The 24,083-nt window shown below is 39.9% G+C and overlaps 1 protein-coding gene across 3 annotated transcripts in view; it reads right to left on the bottom strand.

Annotated features, from left to right (window-relative positions):
• The window catches only part of WWP2 (WW domain containing E3 ubiquitin protein ligase 2), a 122,703-nt gene that overhangs the window by 73,991 nt on the left and 24,629 nt on the right, over positions 1-24,083 (bottom strand). The gene's annotated exons all lie outside the window — the stretch shown is intronic.

Here is a 24,083-nt window from a genome sequence, read left to right as displayed (position 1 = left end):
AACATTAAGTGAGAATTCCAACTAAACCTTGGTTTGAAAAAAATATTCTTGGGACAATTGCAGAAATCTGCATCCAGACTGTGTATTTAACAATGTCTGAAATTACTGTTACTTTTCTTAGGTTCAGTAATGGCACGATGGCTTTCTATATATATGTTCTTATTCTTAGGAGACGCAAGAGAAGACGAGGATGATATCTGCACTTAGTCTCAAATGGTTTTATAGGAGAACAGGCTGAAGTGTTTAGGACTCACGTGTCATGATATCTTCAGTGTACCTTCAGATGGTTCATGGAAAAAGTGCACACACTCCCAGGCTCACATACAACAGTTAAACACGGCAAATGGGGCACAAGGGTTGGATCTAAGTGGGGACAATCTGGGTGTTCATCATGTTACTCTTTCCATTCTTTTGTATGTTTGAAAATTTCATTTAAAAAGTTGGAAAGGGTTTTTTTTTTTTAATTGGCAAGGCTATTAAAAAATTAAACCTCTGAGAACAGAACACCCCATTATTCTCTTTAAAAAAAAGAAAAAGCTGAGCCAGGGGAGCCCTACAATGCATAATGGGACTAAAGAAGCCATTAGCTAATTGAGTGACAGACTTGAGCATACAGGGGAGGCTGAAAGGAGTAGTGTGGCTGGAAAACATATACTGGAATCTGAGCTATAAATAGCAGCATTAGCCACCTCGCCTCTGGGGCCCTCAGGTTTCACTACAGCCACGCTGACAACTCTACAAAGGGCCTTTCTCTTTAAGCTGGTCTTCCTACTGCCTTTTGAGGCACTTCTCAAAACTCAAGAAACTGGTGGGAAAAACTGGGTGTAGTACGATGTCCATTCCTAGAATCAGATACAGCACAGGAAGCTCACCAGCTCCTCCCACCTTTGACCGGCCCTGCCCTAGCACGTATGTGTGTTGGGCACCTACTACTCTAGTCACAGAGATTCAATAGGAACAAAATAGACAAAAATCTGTACTCCTGGGTGTTTATATTCTCGTTGGGAGAAACAAACAATAAGCAATGGTTTTATAAAGCAAACTGCAGAACCTGTTAGAAGATGGCAAATGCAGGAGGGAGGGCAGGTGCGAGGGAGACAGGGAGGGAGAACTAGAAACGAGCAAGGGGATGGAGAGTGCTAGAGGTGGGAGGAGGGTTTGGGGTGTTGAGAAAGTCTCACTGGAAGATGATAAGTGAGCAGACTTAAAGAAGGATGAGGCAGGGGAGCCGTGTAGGTCTCAGGAAGAACACTCCAGGCAGCGAGAGAAGGAGGCCCCAGGTGGGAGCATGCCAGCAAGTGTGAGGAATGGCAGGGAGGCCAGTGTAGCTGGAAGGGATGAGGAAGGGAGGAGGAGGAGATGAGAGGAATCAGTAACCAGAGCCCTCAGGGAAGGCCCCAGAGCCCCAGCAAGGTCTCTGGCATTTACTCTGCATGAGATCAGGGGCCATTAGAAGGTCTGAGCAAGGAAGGGACATGACTCCCAATGCAACACAATCATTCCAGCTGCAGGAGGAGCAAGGGCCGAAGGAGACAAGACCAGGTAGGAGGTCACTGCACTATCCCAGGCTGCCGCACAGGGTAGCTTGGGCCAGGCAATGGCAGTGCCTTCCAGGAACACGGTGCCTGAGGGAGACTGTACCTTGGCTTCCTCCGTGACACATGTTAGGAAAGTGCGTGACGGCCCCCACCCCACCGAGCACATCAGCCAAGCCCCACAGACCCACCAGTCTCTTGGAATCAAAGCTTTGGGCAAAATCATAGGCAGGGGCTGAAAAACGCGCCAACTTACAGCATGGCTGGAGGAAGTCAGATTCAATTACAACCAAATGGAACATATATAATGAAAATATTCCGCTGGCAAGAGACTTTAGTTTTACCAAGAAGGCCAAAGTCCTGAGCTCATGCTAATTTCAGCAATCAGCAGACACACTTCTTTGGTTCTGTGCCCTTCATTCTGTTCTAAGTACCCACTGGTTACCAATACCTTGCAACGCTGCTTTACAGAGATCAATAGACAGCAGTAGGGCTGGATATTAGAATATAGAAGAAACGATTTTAGAAATTCTCAAGGACCGTGCCAGGAAATCCCTTCAAAAGCCAGCATACCTAGACAGACAAGCGGACATTAGGTGCCTTCTGAGGGAAGCACACGCCACCGCATCAAAAAGGAAAAGAAAAGAACCCAGGTCAGATCAAGCCTCTATATCGACTTATGAGTTTAAAGGAAACACAGAAGGACAGAGGAACATGTTAAGCCACGATTCAGCAAAACCCAAAATGTGGGCAACGACAGGACACACTGTCCAGTTTCTCTAACAACGAATTTCAAGGTATAAGAAGAGGAAGGAGAAGCTATTGGTTAAGAGAGCGTCCGGAGACACATCAATCTTGTTTAGATCCTGATGTAAACAAACCAGTGGTGAAAAAAGAAACTGCAAGATAACTGGGGGAAATGTAAAAACTGACTATTTGATGATATTAAAATAATTACCATTAAGTTTTTTAGGTATGAAACTGGCATTGCGGAATTTTTTTTTAAGAGACCTTATCTTTTTAAAGATACACACGGAAGTATTTGTAGATGAAATGTGCCTGGGATTTACGTAAAAATAATCCAGTTAGATGAAACAGGAACGGCCATTCCTCACGTGGCTGGGGAACTGGGGGGCAGGCACATAGGGATCCATGGATTATTTTTTCCACTTTTTTGTATGCTTGACATTTTCTGTAATATATATTTTTTCAAGCCAGCACATCCGAGACACAAACACTGTCAACTAACTAAAAAACTTACTAGAATTCAACATTATATATACAATTTGAAATACCAAAAGGTAGAAAACATACCAGTCAAGACGCTTAGGGAATAACTCCTACTCTTATTTTTCCTTACTTCAAAGCCTCAGATTTGCAAGTGGCTTCAGGTTAATAATTTCCTATTGGGAAGAGCTGTTCCATGCAACAGGGATGACTAATATTTTTCTAAGAGTTACTTTCTCCCTTTCTTGACATGGACTTTTTTATGTGTTTTGTGTTATGGTACTAATATGGATAAATAGACGTTGTCTTCCTTATTCCAATAAAAGAAAAAAACTTTGTAAACCATAACTGCAGAACTGTGCCACTATAATGCAATGAAGTTATGAAATCCAGAACTCCTGCCTGGACAGTTTCACAGGAGTCTATAAAAGAACTTTCCACTTTAGAACCTTTTGTCATCGCTGTCCCTCTGGCTCCCACACCACCAAAAGGTAAGTGCATGTACACACTTATACCTTTTAAAAGGAAAAAAACACTTTTTTCTTCCTAATTCAAAATACAAATGTAAAGATTTACCTGGAAACTTGAGAAAAATAAGACAGAAAAATAGGATACTTTTAAGGGAGACCAAGTACTCTTGAGTCAAGAGTCTCGGAAGCCCAAAGAAGATGTGATTGATTTGGCCTTAACAGAGCTGCTCAACAAACCTCCTTCTTCCTGCCTCCCTCTGCCCACAATCCCATAGGTCCATCAAAAGAAAGTGAAAATAAGCAGGGCATTCATTAACAGATCAGTGTTCATTCTACACATAACTGTGAAACACTGGTGTACAGAGGAACGGAACCAGAGGAAATTCCAGAAGGGCAGTGAGTAAACAGTCTCTTTTCCATTCCCCGGTTCCCCATAACTCAGACACACACAGGCTGGAGTCTACCACAGGTTTAAAGAGAACGCTCTTTCACGTTCCCTTTGCAGTAAAGGAAGCCAGAGGCTTCCAGGATTTACTGTTAAGATGTCTCTTTAGCTTCCAACCTCACCTAGAGCCGAACAAGAGAAAGTCTTTTCTACCCAACCAGCATGAGGTTGTAAACACTGGAGTGCTTGTTGGGGTACCAGTGTTGACTCTGCTTCACCCGTCCTCCCCTCAGCTCCCAGCACGCACACCTTGGCAGGGTCCTCCCAGAACACAGGGTGTAAGGAAGGGTCTACCTTGGCCTTGAAGCCTCTTCTGTGTGCTGCTGCTTAATCATCTCAAAAGTTTTGGTCTGCTGGGGGTTGCATTAACAACTCCAGAGCAGATAGCTTCATTTCACAAAGGCAATTTGTGAACTTTTCCTTCCCCCCCCCCTTTCTTTCTTGTTCATTCATTCAAGAAGAATTTTCTGAGCACAAAGTTGCAACTGTGAAACAGATTTCATGCCAGGGATCTACGGTCCCATGAGTAGCTGGACACTTGGCCTGGTCATGGCGTCAGGGAAAGCTCCCTGAGGAAATGACTCCTCAACTGGGACCTGACGTTTCAGGCAGACAGCAGGCAGCTTGGGATGGCGAGGGGATGAAGGTCATTCCAGGCAGAGGAAATGCCATGTGCAAAGGTCCTGTGGCACAGTCAGCTGGATGCTTTCAGGAAACTGAACAGAGATGAGCGGGCCTGGAAAGGAATGTGATCCAAATGGGGGAGGAGATCTACATGGTGGCCAAACACTGTAATGGCTTGTGAGTCCACTGTGTTGAAGAATTTTTCTCAATCCTAAGAGCAACACCACAGTACTTACAGGTTTTTAATCAAGGTATAACAAGGTCTGCTTTGTGGACAATGTGGAAAACAGACTAGACAAAAGTAAAGGTAGATACAGGCACAGCAGATAGGAGGCCACAGTAAAGGACCAGGGCAGTAGAGATGGGGATGAAAGAAGTAGGCAGACTTGCAAAAGTAAAAACCAAGAAAGCCTGAAAATAGATCAGCAAAGGAGGTTGGCAAGAAGGGTGGAGGTAGCAAAGACGAATCCTGGGTTTCTAACTTAACTGGACAAACGTAGGATCTATACACTGAAATATGAAACACTGGAAGAGGACCATGTCTAGGGAAGAGGTAATGAGTTCAGATTTGAACATGCTGATTTTGAGGTGTTTCTGAAATATCCACAAGGAGACAGACAGCATGTGGGTCCGGAGCTCGGAGGAAAGGTCTAGGCGGGAGTTTCAAATCTGTGTGTCACCTGCATGTGGTCGTTATGCATAAAGAGCCTCACAGAAGGGGATGTGATCACAGAAGAGGATGGAATAGCAGGAAACTCTCACAGTTAATAAACAGATGAAGGTGAGCTTGCAAAGAAGACAAAACAGTCAGAGAGGTAGGAAGAAAATCGGGAAGGATTCCTGAGAAGGCAGGAAGGGGTGGGCTCCACAGCATGGACGGAGACCATACAAGGAAGGACAGCTCCCCTCCGACCACAGGAAAGAGGAAGGAGAGATTAGGTAGGCACAAGCATCTTCATTTCAGTACGTGACAGATTCGTCAATCACGATTGTCCTTCTTTCTCTTGATTCAGGGTCCCAGTGATCTGCGGCCAAGCCCATACAGCCTCACACATTTTTCTTTACTTACGAAAAAAAATACATATGCCCACACACTTCAAAATTGGCTATTCATAACAGTCATCCTCTAATAAGGTACACTGTAGACAAAGAGTCTCTCTTGAATCAACGGAGTGTCCCTTTTATGCAGGATACTAAAGGCTTCATCTATCTCGGTAAATCTCAGTTTGTCAAGCCCTAGCATATTTTTTTAAAAATTTAAAGTAATTTAGGGGAAAGAAATACAGACCTGAGAAAGTTAAGTCTTTAGAATAAACTGTCAGTTCACATCACTTACTGCTGCCTTGTCAATAGAGCACCCCTTCCCCAAGGGGAGAGAAAGTCCTCATCACCCATTAACAGCTACTCCTAGACAGGCCAACCATAACAGCTCATCCATTCTCCCTGCCCTCAGGAAACCCCACGACCACACCACCTCTCCCTGTTGTACAGGATCAAAGCCATGTTTATAAACACAATATAGGCAGACTTTCAATGAACAAACTGCCTTTTAAATGGTCTTTGAATGGCAAAATGCAGAAGCTCAACTAAGAGAATCTTTCTGGTCAAGATGTGCTTTTTAAAAATTCCCCTTTAAGGCGGCCCAGTGGCTCAGGTGGTTGGAGCGCTGTGCTCATACCACCAGAATGGGCCAGGGAGTTGCATCCCACACAACTAGACTGAGAAACAACGGTTTGAACTGGAGTTGGGGGGGGATTAAAAAATAATAATAAATAAAATAAAATATTGTCTTCCTTAAAAAAAAATAAAATTCCCCTTTAAAAAATGGCTTTTTAAAAATTACGATTTCAGATGAGTGAAATATTATGCCACAATTAAGATTAGGATTAATAATTATGATGACTATACAAGAACATGGAAAACTATTCATACTATAAAGCTCAGTTAAAAAAACAAAACAAAACGAAGTTATAGAATGAACCCTATTGTTCAAACCCTGTAAAAACATGTAAAGAGGCAAAGAAATAAACGAACCAGGGAAAAATAATAGTTGTGCTTGAAGAGTTAGATTATGAATAAAGCGTTTTTTTTTTAAATTTCCATTATCTGCATAGTCGATACATTTTTTTTCTTACTTTCCATATCAGTTAGACATGTATATGGAAGTGTTTCCAAGCGAAATGACATGATGTCTAAGACCTGCTTTCAAACATACCCCCAAAAAAGTGGGGGCTAAAGATGAAAGACAACTAGACATGGCTTGATCATTGTGAAAAGCGGGTAATATACAGGATGGTGCATTATAGTAGTCTTTCTACTTTTATTTTTGTTTAGGATTTTCCATAATAAAGTTTTAATTTGTTTTGATCATTTAAGCTATATAATATTATCTTCACAGTAAGTAATATTAACTTAAATAAAAAAATACAAGCTCATTATAAGAAATTCAAACAATACAGAAATGTAAAATATGACACCTTCTTCATAAACACGCATGTTCCAAATCCCCTCCCCACGCCATAACTCACTGTGGACAACTCTGTAGGAAGTCATCATACCTGCAAACACTAGCACAAATACACACATATAAAATACACATGCAAAAATTGGCTTCATCTAGACCTAAAAGTTGTGTCTTTTAATTTTTTACTTAATGTATTCCACGAATCTTTTAAAATATATAAGAGACAATTATCCATTGAGGCCAGTTTTAGGATTGAGGGAGGGGCATATTCAGGGTGAATTCAGCCTTGACTGCAATGTGCCCCTCTGAGAGAGTGAATTCATTAATACATGTGAAAACAAACATTAATTAATTAGGGAGGGGAGCAGGGAGGGAAGACAGAGACATCACTCTGAGAAATGTATGCCTTACTGTCCTGTACGTAATAAATAGCACCCCCCACCCAGGCCGGGCCTGACACTAAGGTGAAAATCCCCACTCTGTTTCTAACAGTGGCACAAACTGTACTGGCTGTGTAATTGTGGTGTTCTTATTGTGGTCCAGCATCACTTTCCCTCCCCTACTACTCTCCTACAAGAATAAGTCTCCTATTCTAAGAAAAATACTCCTAGAATCCTGGAAGACCAAAGGAAAAGGGAAAATAAAACACTCCAATGAGATAAATGAGGTTTGATCTTAATACGATTCCAGCAGCCACAGCATCTCCCCTGGGAGAACGTGGGAGACTGGAACGGGCAATCAGGCGGGAGCCACTCTCAAATAACTGGCGCAAAGCAGAGGCTCAAACACCAGATGAAATGTTTCAGAGTTGGTTTTTTTTTTGGTTTTTTTTTTTTGGCAAGGGGCAGGAAACAGCTCATATCCAGGCAACAGTCTCATTTTCCTATCACCAATTCTGGGCTCTGTGCAAAGCCACCATTTCATGCCTATAACAAAGAGATGGCATGACACCTCTGTAGGACAGGCTCAAAGGGAATGGAAGAAGTTTCTAGAAATGTATGAACAGGACAGTCATACACTAACAATAACCCAATTTGGAAGAAAAGTTTCCCAAGTCTTCCTTGAGCAACTTGACCTCTAGACCTGCACTGTCCAACGTGGGAGCCACAAGCCACATGTGGCCACTGAGCACTAGGAGAATGGCCGGCCCAAACAGAGATGTGCTATGAGCGTAAATGATTGGGTTTTCAGAGATCTGATACCAAAAAAAAAAAAAAAAGGATCTCATTAATAGTTTTCTTTATGTTGATTATATATTAAAATAATAGCACTTTGGATATATTGGATTAAACAAAATCTATCATTAAAATTAATTTCACTATTTTTGTTTTTGCCTTTTAAATGTGGTGACTAGAAAATTTGAAATGACATATGTGGCTCCCACTATTTCTGTTGGACAACGCTGCTGGAGCGCCTCCTTCCTGCCACTTTAGGTCACAGTCTTGAGTAGTTCTCTCACTCCCAGGCCTGGCTGGCCCCAGGGGCCTTCTCTGTGCAACCTGACTGCACCACACATACCCCAAGCCTCACAGCTTCCCGTACGCTGGTCCCTCAACCTGGAATGATTTTCTTCCTTCTCATCCTTCCGGAGTTCTGGTGTCACTTCCTTGGGAAAGCCTTCCTTGACATCCCACCACCCCAGGCTCGGTGAAGTCGCCAGCGATACACTCCCAGAGCCTCCTGCACTTTCCTCCATCAGATCTGTCACAACTGGAACAGTTTGCACCCATTGTCTGTCTCACATCTGTCCATTTTTCTCTCTAGACCCTAAACTCCAGGACTGTCCGTCTTGTTCATCGTTGTACCTCACTAGCTCAGTGCTCAAAGGAATTTCCTATGTGATGCTGATGAATCAACTTCATACCCTTCCCCTGCTCCAGGTAGGTCTCACAAGCCTATGAAAATGCCTCATAGAGAAGCCAAAAAAGTTCCTCTCACACAACACACTGGTCCAACACTGAGAAATTCTTACATCTACAAAGGACAAAAATAAAAGGGGAAAGATGTCTTGACCATCTACTATGGACTAAAATGCAAAAAGTCACAATAGAGCTCTAGAAAAAGGGGAACAGCCTTGGCCTACATTCATGTTTGGAGGGGTGAAATCACTCTTTGCTAAAATATGTGTTCCCACAACGTTGAAGGACTTCCAAAGCTGATACATTTACGGAACACTCCAGAGGCAGCAGTAAACCCCAGGCTACACGGAGTCGGCCACGTATAGAATGGATTCCTGACAGAAAGCTTTTCTTTTCTTCCAGTAAGGTTTCACAAAGCAGCCTCTCAGCCGGTGACACAGAAAGCAGGTCTGTTTTAACATTCGTTGTAGGGGCCTGTGTGTTTACTTTTGAGACTCCTTGCTAAAAGGACCTTTTCTTTCAAACAGCTCTCCACTGACACCGAAGCCACGAACTGGGTCCGGCTGTAACTCTGAGAAGCTGAGGGTGTGGGGTTGGGGCAAGGGGGTAGCTTTTGGCTTCTTTGGGAATTCCTTGAGGTTCTGGCTTGGCCATATCTGCCCGAGGTGCAGGATGATGGAAAGCAACACACAGAGAGTTTTTCAGAGACTATTAAAGACAGTTTTAAATCCCAACACCTGGCATGTGGTGCCAATCAAGAAAACAGTAGCCACTGATGTAACTGCAACCGGATGGGGGAAAATGAAACAAAGGCTTACATTTGGAGACTGGCACAGAGCTTCCCAGAGTGGCAAAAACGTTCATCCTCACTAACCTAATACTTATATATGTATATATTAGTGTCTTCTTTGTGTTCCAGGAATAGGGGTGGAGGGATGCACAAGAGTGAACAAAATTCAAACAATGCCTACCCCCACGGAGCTTGCATTCTCATTATAGAGGATGATAAGTGAAATAAACAAAATATATAGTATTGTATGGAGATACTGCTAAAACGAAAATAGAGCAGGGAAAGGAAATAGGAAATGTTGGATAAGGAAAAGTCACATTTAAGATTGTTGGTCAAGGCCATATAGTATGATTCCATTTTTATCAAATGTCCAGAAAAGGCAAATCTACAGAGACAGAAAGCAGACTAGTCATTGCCAGAGGGTGGGGGTGGGAACGGAATGAACTATAAATGGGCAGGAGGGATCTTATTGCAGTGATAGGAAAGTTCATGGGGATATTGCACAACTCAGTAAATTTTTAAAAATTCATTGAATGTACACTTTTTTAAAAGACAGTATGGTCAGGGAAGGCCTCACCGAGGAGACATCTGGGGAGATTGGGAGGGGGTGAGGTAGCAAGCCATGAGGACACATGAGGAAGAGTATTTCAGGAAGAAGATAAGGCCAGTGCAAAGAACCTGCGCAAGAGCACGAGAGGGTGGAAGAACAATACAGGCAGGTCTCATCATCCTATGATAATGCATTACAGAATTAGCTATAGTCATGGTGAGAAATGGTGATACCCTCAAACATATCTTGAAGGTAATGCGGGCAGGACCTGCTGACAGACTGGATGTGGGTTGTAACAGAAAGAGCGATGTCAAGGAGAAATGATGGTTTTTAGTCTGGGCCCTAGAGGATCACCATTGCCTGAGAAGGGGGAAGCCGGAGGGAGACCCGCAGCAGAGCAGAGGTGCACAAACCAACTTTAAGGTCATGCGGCTAGATTAGATCCTGAAAGGAAGGGGTGTGAATTAACAAGTGGATGCAGGACTAAGCCAGCTGGGGGATCCAGTGTTTCCAAACTGGCAAGGAGGAAATCAGCAAAGGAGACTGGAAAAGAACGACCACAAAGAAAAAACAAACAAAAAAGAGTGACCAGAAAGACAGACAGAAAACCAGTAGGGTGTGGGGTCTTGAAAACCAAGTGAAACATGTATATTAAGGACGGACTGATTTGTTGTATCCAATCTCTAAGGCAAGTGAGTTGAGGATGAGAAGTAAACACTGGATTTAGCAACATGGAGGTGACCGGTGACCTTCGTACAGGAAAGTGCAGCTGCGCAGTGAGGGCAAAAGGCTACTTTGAAGTTCCTCAAGAAGAAAAGGAAAAAAAAAGAGATGCAAATTAACATAACAAAGAGAAATTTCTCTTTGCCTCTGAACAGACCAAAAGAGGTTAAAAGGTTGACAATGCCCAGTGCCACTGAGCGTAAAGGAACCAGGTACACCAGTTTTTGCAGCAGACCCAAGCCACAGGCACCAAAAAAACTGGAAACACACCTGCCTTTTGACCCGGCAATTGCATGCCTAAAAATTTACTACCCTAAGAAGAAAAGAGGAGCGCGAAGATATCTTTATAAGAATTTATGGAGCTTGGTCTCAGAGAGGTTTTGTGAACTTGACCCCAAAGGCAAGGGAAGTAAAAGCAAAATAAATAAATGGAACTACAGCAAACTAAAAAGCTTCTGCACAGCAAGAGAAACCATCAACAAAACAAAAAGGCAATCAACTAAATGAGTGAAGATATTTGCAAACGGCACCTCTAAGAAAGGGCTAATATTCAAAATATATAAAGAACTCACACAACTCAACAACAAAAAAACAAACAATCCAGTTTAAAAATGGGCAGAGGACCTGAACAGATACATTTTCCAAGAAGACAGATTGCCAACAAATATATGAAAAGATGTTCAACCTCACTAGTTATTAGGGAAATGCAAATCAAAACCACAATGAGATACCACCTCTCACCTGTTAGAATGGCTATTATCAGTAAGATAAGAAATAACTAATGTTATAGAGGTTGTGGGGAAAGAGGAACCCTCATACACTGCTGATGGGAATGTAAATTGGTGCAGCCTCTATGGAGAATAGTATGAAGGTTCCGCAAAAAATTAAGAATAGAGCTACCATATGACTCAGCAATTATCTTCTGGGATTCTACCCCAAAATTTTGAAAACACTTATTCGTAAAGATATATACACCCCTATGTTCACTGCAGCATTATTCACAATAGCCAAGACATGGAAACAACCTAAATGTCCTTCCATGGATGACTGGATAAAGAAGATGTGGTACATATATATAATGGAATACAACTCGGCCACAACAAAGATAAAATATTGTTGCCACTTGCAACAACACTGATGTATCTTGAGAGTACAATGTTAAGTGAAATAAATCAAATGGAAAAAGGCAAGAACCATATGATTTCACTCATATGTGGGATATAAAATAGAAAGCAACAAACGAACAAACAAAACAAAGTCTAGGCACAGACAACAGAATGGCGATTACCAGAGGAGAAGGGGGGTAGGCAGTGGATGAAGAAGGTAAAAGGGGCCAAATATATCGTGACAGAAGGAGACTAAACTTTGGGTGGTGAGCATACAGTGCAATACACAGATGATGTATTAAAAACTGTACACCTGAAACTTATGTAATGTTATTAACCAATGTTACACCAATAAATTTAATTTTTTTAAAAAAGTCTTGCTTATAATAGCAAAGAAATAGAAATGGCCAACAATAAAAGACTGGTTATACTACAGTGCATTCGTTCCAAAAAAAAAAAAAAATGCTATTGCAGCTATTAAAAATGATCTAGTTTCATTGAGGTAGAAAAAAATTGGGTGAGAAAAAGCAAGTTACAAAGCAATATGTGTAGTGAGTTTCCACTTTGGAAAAAAAAAAGTTATATATATACACACATACATACCTACATGATTTATATACCCAAAAAGTTTAGTGGATATATAACAAAATATAAACAGGGTTAGCTCTGAATAATAGAAGTTCAAGTGATTTTAACTTTCTCCTTCATTGGAAAGCAGCATATGCAGAGGTTATAGGCAAAAGCTCTGTGACCAAAAGGCCTGGGTTAAAACCCAGCTCTGCCACCACCTACTGCATGGCCTTGGGCAAGTTACATAACATGTGCCAGCATTTCCTCAGCAAAGAGGTTGGCGATACAATCTATCTCATAGGTACACAGGAGGATTGAATAAATTTATTTACATATACATATATATATTTGCATACATATGTGTATGTGTATATATATACACATATATGTATCAAGAAGTCAATGAAGCACTCAGAATAATTTTGTCTTTTTTTAATAAGCATAGAATAATAGAAAAAACAGCAATAATATTTTCAATTTTAGGAGCATTGGGTTACTCTTATAATGAAAAAAATGATATTTTCAATTTGGGGAACAAGAGAAAATCTCTCAGAAATTTCCTGTGAGCATTCCACAAGACTGAAATCACCAGGTCTTGCATTTTACCAGGTTCATAAAAATAGCTAATTGGCTCTTCAAGACTGGGTTAGCCATTTCTACCATCAGGCCTATTTCTACCATCAGCACTGGAGTTTGTAGCTATGTCCTACATACTGTGTTTCCCCGAAAATAAGACCTAGCCGGACCATCAGCTCTAATGCGTCTTTTGGAGCAAAAATTAATATAAGACCCAGTCTTATTTTACTATAAGACCAGGTATGAAATAAAAGAATACAGTATAATATAATATAATATAATACCGGGTTTTATATTAAGTTTTGCTCCATAAGGCGCATTAGAGCTGATGGTCCGGCTAGGCCTTATTTTCGGGGAAACATGGCAGCATCTCCCTGCCAGCTTACAGGATTGTCACATACTGCCTTTTACTTGTCCCTTGCTTACCTCCTCCTCATCTGAAGAAACAGTGAACAATTTTCCATATTTAAATTTAAAATTGTTTTTAACTGTAGAGCATTTTTTTTTTCATTTTCCCTCTTCTCCCTCTGACTCAAGTTCCAAGAATCAGTGGTTTTATTCAACTTTCAGTTGAAAAACTGGAAAAACAGCACTGTGTTTACTTTAAAATAAAAGCACACACTGTCTGTCAGGCATGCCTCCTTGAGATGCACAGCCCACCCACCAGAACGCTCCATTCTTATGGAAGAGGGAGGGAGGTGGTGCACCTCTCATGACTGGCCTATCTGTTCTTGGAAAGTGCCATAACAACTCTACTTATAAGAGTTTTAAATCAATAGGGAGCTGTTTGTTTGCTTGCTTGCTTTTTTTTAAAAATCTGGGAGACACACCTGGGGAAAGAAAAGAGACATACATAGAAAATGGAGAGCATAAACAAGGAGCTTTTCGAAGTCGACTTCATTTATCTCAGTGGTTGGGTACAGCAATTCTCAACCTCCTCCTGCGCATTGTAGAACTGAGGAAATGAGTGATGAGATGGGTGATAAGAGGCAGGGTTCTCACACGGAATAGAGGAAGGTTAGGGAGGACCCTGTGGAGTTGGATTAGAATTGGAAGGTTTGGTATGAGCTCATGATGTTTAATATAGAGACATAAAAATAGGTGTGTGTGTATGTGTGTGTGTGTGTGTGTGTGTGTGTGTACATGTGCATATATATAAAGTCTGTCAGGAAAAATGAAGGCTCAAGAGCCAAGAAAGTTTTGAAGAAAAAGAGCAGTGAGAATAGATACACCCATCCTGATGTTGACACTCCCTCCATTGAGAACAGTGAGAATGTGTAAAACCCATTAGGAAAAAATACAACTAGATCCTTATCCTACATCATTTACCAAAATAAACTCCAGACTGAGTAAAGGGTTAAAGGGTTAAAAAATTAAAAAGAGAAAACCATCATGTGTATCGTTGTAACAAAGGTATCTAACTTTATTTTCTTCCCAAGTGGTAGCTTAGTGGTTCTCAGACTTGAGTGTGCATCACACTCTCCTAGGGTTTGATAAAACCCAGGTTGCTGGGCCCTGAGTTCTGATTCTGCAGGTCTAGGATAAGGCCTCAGAATTCACAATTCTGACATGTTTCCAGGTAATGCGCATGCTGCTGGCCTGGGAACCACACTTTGAAAACCACTGGTTTAGCTCATGGTCCTAATGCCATTGTTCACCTTGAGTTTAAATGCTACCTGTATCATATAGTAAGTTCAATCTATATTAGATTATGTTGGGGTGAAAAATATGATAGGACATGTCAAAAGAATACAGGAGCGAGCTTGAAGAGGCACCCACTGGACAAACCAAGGATAATTTGAATGTCAAAATAATGGCAGTAATAAACGATAACCAACTGAATAAGAATCCATGAATTGAGACTGATAACACATGCATACCTAAAGGAATAGGAGAAGCCCTTTCTTGTAATAGAATGCCAATTTATAAATGTAAAAGGAGTGATACAGTTGGGGAAAATATTCTTTGCAACATCACAGTAATAACTAATTCAGACAAAAATCATTAATGAGGGCGGCCAGTTTGCTCAGTTGGTTAGAACACGATGCTCTTAACAACAAGGTTGCCAGTTCAATTCCCACATGGGCCACTGTGAGCTGTACCCTCCACAACTAGATTGGAACAACTACTTGACTTGAAGCTGATGGGTCGTGGAAAAACACACTTAAGTAAATAAAAGTTTTTAAAAAATCATTAATGAACATTAAGGAATGCAAAAACTAATAAGTGAAGTTATGATGAGGAACAGATATGTACATAGTCTCAAAGTATCTCCCCATCAATTACTCTTCAGCTAAAATGAGAAAATGGTAATTTTACAGTGGAGAAACCTGGCAGACACGACCTTAACCACATGATCGAAATTAACGTCATCAATAATGAAACAAGTGCAACACCACTTCTGGAGTGTTCCTGGGAAAAAAATGCATACCCTGAATCTCAGCCTGAGAAAACATCAGACAAAGCCAAAGTAAGGAGAGTCTACAGAAAGACTGGCCTGTACTCTTCAACAATGACAATGTCATGGAAGATAAAACCAGGCTGAGGAACTGGTCCCAGATTTAAGGAGACATGGCAACTAAATGCAATGCACAATCCTGAATGGAATCCTGAACCAGGGGGGCAATTCACTTTACGTGCATGCCTGCAACAACTCGAAAATCTGAACTAGTTAACAACATTGTAAAAATGTTCAATTTCTTGATTTGGTTTATTGTACAGGGGTTAAGTAAGAAGATAGTCTCCTTTTTAGGAAATAGATAAGTCTTTAAGGATAAAGAAGTACAAGGTTTGTCATTTACTCTAAAATGATTCAGAAAAGTATATATAGATAGAGACAATGTTAAAGCAAATGAATCGAAACATTAACAGTTGGATGAAGAGTATAAGGGAGGTTTTTGAGCTATTCTTGTAACTTTTCTCTGACTTTGAAATTATTTTAAAATAAAGAAGTTTTTTTAAAAAATCTACTTCAAGCTACATTTATTTCCCTCCTTCGAAAGGAGGACATCCTGGTTGTGCCAAGGTCTGCAGTGGGAATGAGGCCAGCTGCAGAAGAGAAGCGCTGCAAGAGAAAATTGAGCCTTGGACCCTACCTGCTACCAATTTTTTTTTTTTTTTTTTTTTTAAAGGAGGGTGCATCTCATAGTGGCCCATGCAGGGATCAAACCAGCAACCTTGGTGCTACCAGCACCGCACTCTTACCAACTGAGCTAACCGGCCACCCATGCCATTTTAGAAAGAAATTAAGATCATCCAGTGGGTGGGTACAGATGAAACATACTGATAACTACTGAAGCTGTCAGGGTGGGGATTATGTTTGAAAATTCCTCTTACAAAAAAGTTTTTAAAAATCAATATTCAATCTCAAAATCTGGCTTCCATACAGAGATGACTAGAACTGGCCTTACGAACCAAACCGGCACTTTTAGTCAAGTCTTCTTTGCAGCCACAACCAGGTTGGTGTCCCCTCAGAAAGCTGGCCAAGGCTGACCATTATGCAACTGCAATACTTAAGTAAAACCCTCCACCACAGCACTCCACTGCTAGGGGAAGGCATAAGACACCAGCTGAGTTTCCCAGTCAACTTTCAAGTCTGCCAGGGGAAAACAAGGGAGCAAATGAAAGAAGCGATTATGTCTCATGGAGCAGAAAAAGACCAGGTAGGAGAACTGCTACCCATCAGACCCTTTCCCAGGAAAAGTGGAAGACCAGGCCCCAGTGAGAGGAGTCACCTAACATACTGTGACCAACGACCCTACGTAACCATATTAATACTTAGACGCCCCTCTGGGAACACTTCCAGCCCAGCAGCTCCCTGAGGAGGGCAGACGTCAGGACCATGGTGCTGAAATGTCCCACGTTACTGTCAACCTCCCCACTCCACAACCGCAGAGCTTTTGCATTTGTCCAGTCTTAGAATTCTCTCTTGGAACAACCTCAGGGCTGCCTCCCATTTAGACAAGGAGGTCCCAAATCAGGAAACGGGGTCTCTGTTGTCCATCTCTGGGATTTGAACCTCCGAATCTTTGGAAAGACAAGTATCAGAGGGGACAGAATAACTACTACTACTATTACTACTTATATAGTACTTACATGTGTACCTGTTCTGCTGTTAGCTCATTTAATCTCAAAACAACATTTTACAGAAGTAGAAACAGAAGCACAGAGGTCCGATGTCACAAAGCTGGTGGAATCAGGATTCAAACCCAGGTAACGAAGTCTGACTCCAGAGTCTACATGTTCTTAAGCATTTCTCTATATGACAGATTTGTAATCACCAGAAACAAATCTAAACAGAAGGCTTCATGAAACGTGGCTGGAATATTATGTATATCAGCTATGCCACTGTCATCCTCGAAGATTTGTTCTTCTCAGAAAAAGCAGCCCACTGCCCTATTAAAACTCACATTTTCCATCACATTCAGATCCGATGTGCTTTCCTACCCTTCCCAGCCACACACTCAAAATGCAAAGGCTGGTGTCAACAAGAGCAGCAGGAGCTACAGCCACTGCCATAAACAACAGAAGCCCTGGGAAACAGAAAACATCCTCCTAAATCATTCTGGGCTTAAAGAGAAAATCACAACAGCAACTACAATTAGGATACAGCGGAATGTATGGGATGACCAATTGGTTCACCACCAGAAAACTGTTATACCGTATGTACTAAAGCTAAACACACACCCTATGAATCAAGGCCCCTGCATGTGAATATACTCAATAGAATGCATGTGGTGCCCTCGAAAATACATGTATAATGTTCATAGCCGCTTTGCTCATGATGGCCAAAAACTGGAAACAATACAAATGCCTACCAACAGGAGAACAGACAAGTCGTAGCATATTTATATGCTACACTACTACACCCCAGTAAAAACAACAAACTATTGTTACATGTGAAAGCATGGATGAATCTCACAGATATGATGATGGGCCAGAAAAAAGATGTATATGATTTCATTACGTATATGATTTCATTAATACAAAATTCAAGAATAGGCAAAATCTAATCAATAGCAATAGAAATCAGAATAGTGGCTATCTCGGGATGGGAGAAAGGGATATTAAGTAGAAGAGACATGGGGAACTTTCTGGGGCTCTGGAAACTTTCTCTATCTTGATTGAGTGGTGATTACACAGATGCGAACATATATAAAAATTAATTGAACTATGTATCACATAAGATTCGCGTACTTTTCTTTGAAAGGAAAAAAAAATGAATATCCAAGGGGGGAAAGAAATCAAAGATAAGTTCAAAGCAACATTGTTTTCATTATTAAACAAGGACAAAAATACACTAAGCTTTCAACTCAAAAGCTATAAATGACTTAGTGATTGAATAAATTAGTATATATAACGGATCTAAGTGTAAATAGTGACAAAAATAATATTAAGTTTAGAATGGAAATTAATATTAGAAAATATGCTATAATTGATAAATGCATCGAAGGAGTTGTCCGTGAAAAATAAGTTAAAAACCAACAAAAATGTTTATGCTAGTCAAAAAAATTGGGGAAAAAACACATAAATACTAAAAATTTTAAGTGACAAAACTTAGAAACTCTTTTTAAATGAGAATACCATTTAAAATCTGTATACTAATAAATTCAAACATCTCAATTTTCTCAGAAAATATGAATTAACAAAATTGACACAAGATGAATCAGAAAAGTTGAACAAACCAATCATTATGGGGAAAAATACTGAGAAAGTCATCAAAGAATTATTTCAAAGAAAGCTGCCAGACCCAGTTGGTTTTATGGGTGAGCTCTTTCCTGTACTCATGGAACAGATAATTCCCATGTTATACAGTCTGTTCCCAAAGTTGGAAAGCGCTTCAACTTACTGTATAAAATTAGCTTAGCCTCGATTCCAAAGCTGACAAAAATAGTACAAAACTACAGACAAACGTCACTTATGAATATAGATGGAAAACCCCCAAATAAAATATTAACAAGCAGATCTAACAAAACTTTCAAGAAATAATCCACCATGAGCAATTACGTGTATTCTAGAAATTCTAAGATTGTTACTATTAGTAAATTAATATAACAAATTAAGAGAAGAAAAATAATATAATTATCCCAATGGCTGTTTAAAAGATATTTGCTAAAAATTCAACACGCTTCCTGACTTAAAAACAAAAACAACAAAAAAACCATTAATAAACAAAGAAGACAGTTACTAAAACCTAACCTTAGACTCAGAGGACAGTCACTAGAAGCATATTAGACAGGGCAGGATACCCACTCCATCACCACTAAAACAGGAAACCGTACGCAAAAAAACTAACAAGAAAAAAAGTATAGTTATCTCCTAAGATGAACAAAATCATCAATCTTAGAAACCACGTCAATGTCTACCACGAAAATCCAAAAGTAACTGTTTAAACCTATACTAAGAATTCAGTAACTGACAGATAAAAGAAAATGCAAAAACTAATAGTCGTATACTAACAACACTAGGTTAGAAGACATAACAGGAAAAGATTCCACTGAAAATAATATTAAGAACAATGCAATATATAGATGATACATTATAAAAATATACACTTGAAACCTATATTAATTTTACTAACCAATGTCACCCCAATAAATTTAATTTAAAAAAATTAAAAGTCTATCTAAAGGTAACTTCAAAATGATTTGAATCAAGTTGGAGACATTCCATGTTCCTGAGTAGGAAGAATCAGTATAGAAATTCTCCATAAGGGAACCTTACATATGATAGGATTCTAGTAAAATTTCAAGGGATTTGATTGAGGAGAGGAAGTAGGAGAGGAGAACCTGACAAAATAATTTAGTTTATGTGATGATGTCACATATGCAAAGAAAAGAGAGAGGAAGATCTTGAAAAGAGAAACCTGAACGTTTAGATATTAAAACATATTATAACATAACATAACTAAGACAGAGTGATTTGAAAAGGCTCATAAAACAACAAATAAAATGGAAAGTCCCCAAACAGACCCAAGTATACATATGTTTTTAATAAGCTGAAGGTAGCAATTCAAATCATTGGGGAAATAGACTGGGGATTATTCAATAAGTAATACTAAAGCAATCAGTTAACTATTTGGGAAAAATTAAATTGGATTTAATTTAATTACTCACACTGTGCACAAAAAATAAATTTATTTGGATGAAGAATTAAATGTCAAATATATGGTGATGGAAGGAGAACTGACTTTGGGTGGTGAACACACAATGGGATTTATAGATGATGTAATACAGAATTGTACACCTGCAATCTATGTAACTTTACTAACAATTGTCACCCCAATGAACTTTAATTTAAAAAAAAAAGAAAAAGAATTGTATCAGATTTTAATTTTGATAAAATTTTGTCTCTATTGTAGTAAATTTCCCTGAAGATCTATCTCTAAAAGCCCTGAGGTTTACAGCTATAAATGATGGAGTGCCTATGACAATAGGTAGACATGCCAGTGAAGGTTTAACTATGCTAAAAAGTTTATGACAATTGTAATGAGTTTGTTACAAAGTAGAGTAGGTTTTTAGTGGCTAACCTCTAAACCAATTTTCCTCATAATTCCTGTTATTTTTAGTGTTGAATGAGAGGTTTTTCAGGAATACATACGTTGCATCAAATCAGAAATACCTACATATATAAGAATTTAGTATATAATAAAGGAATTATATAAACTAATAAAAAAATTTAAAAAACGAATGAAATGTGAAAAAAAATAATATCATAACAAACCGGAAAAAATAGAGGTGACTATTTACCTGATCTCAGAATAGGGAAAGCCTTTTAAAGTATAAAAGAAAAAGCTAAAAATACAAAGGGCAGATTCGACTACAGAAAGTTTAAAACATCTGTTTTGGCAAAAAGAAAACCTACAGAATTAAAATGCAAACGAAAAACTAGAAAAACATTTACAAATTACAAGACAAAGAATAATTGCCTTAGCACATAAAGAGTTCCTTTAAAACCGAAAGAGAAAAACGCACACTTCAATATAAAAATGAGCAAAAGATAAGGCAATAAACATACTTAAAAAAAACCTAAATCTCCTTCAATAAATCACAGCATAAAAAAAAGTAGAGTGGAGGAGGGGGACTTTAGAGACATAACAAACAAATGCAATGAGAGGAACTTGCCCAAATCCAGATTCAAGCAAACCAACTTTAAAACAATACTTTGAGATGAATTGTACAACTGAATATGAAGTGGATAATAGGTGATAATAAGGAATTCATGTTAATATTCTAGGTATAGTAATTATATAAGAAAATGTCCCTTTTTTATGAGATGCATATTAAAGAACCTAGGATAGAATGCTGAGATATCTGTAATTTACTTTAACACAGCCAAAAAAGAAAGAGATGAGGTGAATCTAGTATAATGTTAATTAACAAATAGGCAAAAAATATATACCTTTCTTTCTTTTTTTTTTTTTTTTACAAATAAATCCAATAAATGCCAAGATGCAATAGAAACCAGCAATTTTGGCTACTGCTGATAGAAGGGTAAATTAGTATAACTTTTCTGGCGGGTAAGCAGGAAATAGTGTCAAAATCCTTGCAAAATGTTTAAACCCAGCAAGTCCATGTTCAATAATTTACCTCAAGTAAATTTTCAAAAATGGGCATAAAGATTTAAAAACATTCAAGTCTGGCATAGCACTGTGACTGTGAAATACTGAAAACTACCCAAATGTTCAACCTTAGTTTTTCACACAGCCATCTGATAGACTACTACCAGGCAGTCATCAAAATCTGAATTTTGGAAGAATAATTAAGGCTATATTGATATATCTTATGGCGCAGCAGCTATGGAAAGCAGTATGGTGATTCCTCAAAAAATTGAAACTAGAATTACCGCACGATCCAGCAGTTCTACTCCTGGGAATTTACCCAAAAGAATTGAAAGCAGGGACTCGAAAAGATATTTGTACACCCATGTTCATAACAGCACTATGTAAATAGGCAAAAGGTGGAAGCAACTCAACTGTCCTTGAATGGATGAAGACATGAACAAAATACGGTATATTCATACAATGGTATATTACCCAGCTTGTAAGGAGGAGATTCTGGGGTGGCTGGGTGGCTCAGGTGGTTGGAGAGCTGTGCTCCTAACACCAAGGAAGCCGATTCGATTCCCACATGGGCCAGTGAGCTGGGCCTTCTACAGCTAGATTGAGAACAATGGCTCCACCTGGAGCTGGGCTGTTATGAGCAACCGGTGACCAGCGTGAGCAGCCGGCAGCTGGCGAGAGCTGCCGTGAGCGGCCAGCTGGCGGCCAGCGACCGACTGGCTCAGCTGGGTAGAGCACAAGGCTCATAATACCAACATAGGCCAGTGAGCTGCGTCCTCCACAACTAGACTGAGAACAACTGGGGGACGGAAGTGGGGAAGGGGAAAACAATAAAATCCAAAGGAGATTCTGACATGTGACTGAGCTTTGAGGACATTATGCTGAATGAAATAAGCCAGTCACGAAAGGGCAAATACTGTATGATTCTGCTAGGTATCATATGGAGGCTCCTAGAGTAGTCAGACTCATAGAAACAGAAAGTAGAATGATGGGGGGGATTGAGGGAACTGAGGCAGAGGGGACTTATAGTTTAATAGGCACACAGTCTAAGTGTGGGAAGATGAAAAGGTTGTGGAGATGAATGGTGGTGATGGTTACATTGACAATGCGAATATATTTAATGCCACTGAACTGGACACTTAAAAACGCTTAAGATGGTAAATTCGATGTTATTTTTTAACAATTAAAAATAAACACACATTTTAAAGAGAAAAAGGCATGTTGCAAAATAATATGTTCATGTATGATCTCAATTTTGTTTCATTGGTGTCTTAAATATTAATATGTACTATGTACACACAGGAATAAAGCTCAGAAGAGTAATACCAAAATGTTAATAATTATCACTAGGTGCTGTGCTTACAGGAGAATTTTATTTTCTTAGTGCGTCTGTGTGCTTTCCTGTAGTTTCCAGTTTTTCTACAATCACTTTTACAATCAAAAGCAAAAGTCTGTTGACTGGACAAATGAAGAAGGAAAGAAAAGATGCTCATGTTGGCTGCTGATCCTAATGTGAGAATAATGTCCACATGTATATTTCCAAATGACACAATAAATGTAATCCTCCTTGAGAACCAAATCATGCAAGGCTTTGGGAAAATAAAGACCAACTCAGAAGATAAAGCATCATACCCTGCAGATTAAAATAGAAGCATAGGCCTGGTTTGACGCAATTCCCAAGGCCAGGGTGGGTTCACCACATCTGTGCGCCCAGCAGAAAGGAAAAGACCAGGACAGCCTCAAATACTTCTTGAGTGGCCCATCAGAAAGAACAGGCTCAGAAAGAAAAGGCTCGAATCAATGTAGCGCTCTCCCTGGGACTCAACACTCCCAACCCCACATCTCTCTTAAGCTAAATCCACTTTCAGAAAATATTTTCTAGACAGCTGACTGCAAGAGAAAAAGGAGCCTTTCTTTCTGCAGCATTCCCTCACCACATATGGTACTGCTCTGAATAGAGGCTTTATGAGGGAGGGTCCAGATACCGCAGCCACGGTTATGCCACTGACCACAAACAACAATAAATAGACGTTAGGGTTTAGATTTCCCTGCAGCGGAGGCATCCTGAATAATCATAACAGCTTCCATGACATTCCAACATCCAGTAAATGTTTATTGAGTGCCTACTAAGCACAGGACACTACTTGTAACACCATCTCTCTTACACACACACACACACAAACACACACAAGTGCGCGCGCGCAACTCCTTTGTTCTGTTCCAGGACTCAGACTAGGAAAGTAACGAGGTAGACTAGAGGCATTTGACAGTTTGATTCTACATGTCACACATTTCCTGGATTGGGAATAAAGAGGGGCAGAGGGAAAGCACTGACCCCTGAAGGAGGATCAAAGGGACACAGCACTGTATCCCACCCCTGGACAAAAGGGACTGAATTCCCTAGTGGAGGCAGAGAGAAGTGCCCAGCCTTCCTAAAACTCCACGGACGGACAGCATCCATGGGAGGCAGTCACTGCAGCCCCTGGTCCTGGAGGAAACGACATCACCAGGTTAATCTGCCATGTTGAGAGAAATCCATGCCTCCAAATCCTTCTCCCCTCCCCCACAAATGAATGCCGTGAGC

Source organism: Rhinolophus ferrumequinum, chromosome 15 (assembly GCF_004115265.2).
Source record: "Rhinolophus ferrumequinum isolate MPI-CBG mRhiFer1 chromosome 15, mRhiFer1_v1.p, whole genome shotgun sequence".
Classification (NCBI taxonomy): Eukaryota; Metazoa; Chordata; class Mammalia; order Chiroptera; family Rhinolophidae; genus Rhinolophus; species Rhinolophus ferrumequinum.
The sequence above is the reverse complement of the archived record's forward strand: the minus strand, read 5'-3'. Positions and strand labels throughout refer to the sequence as shown.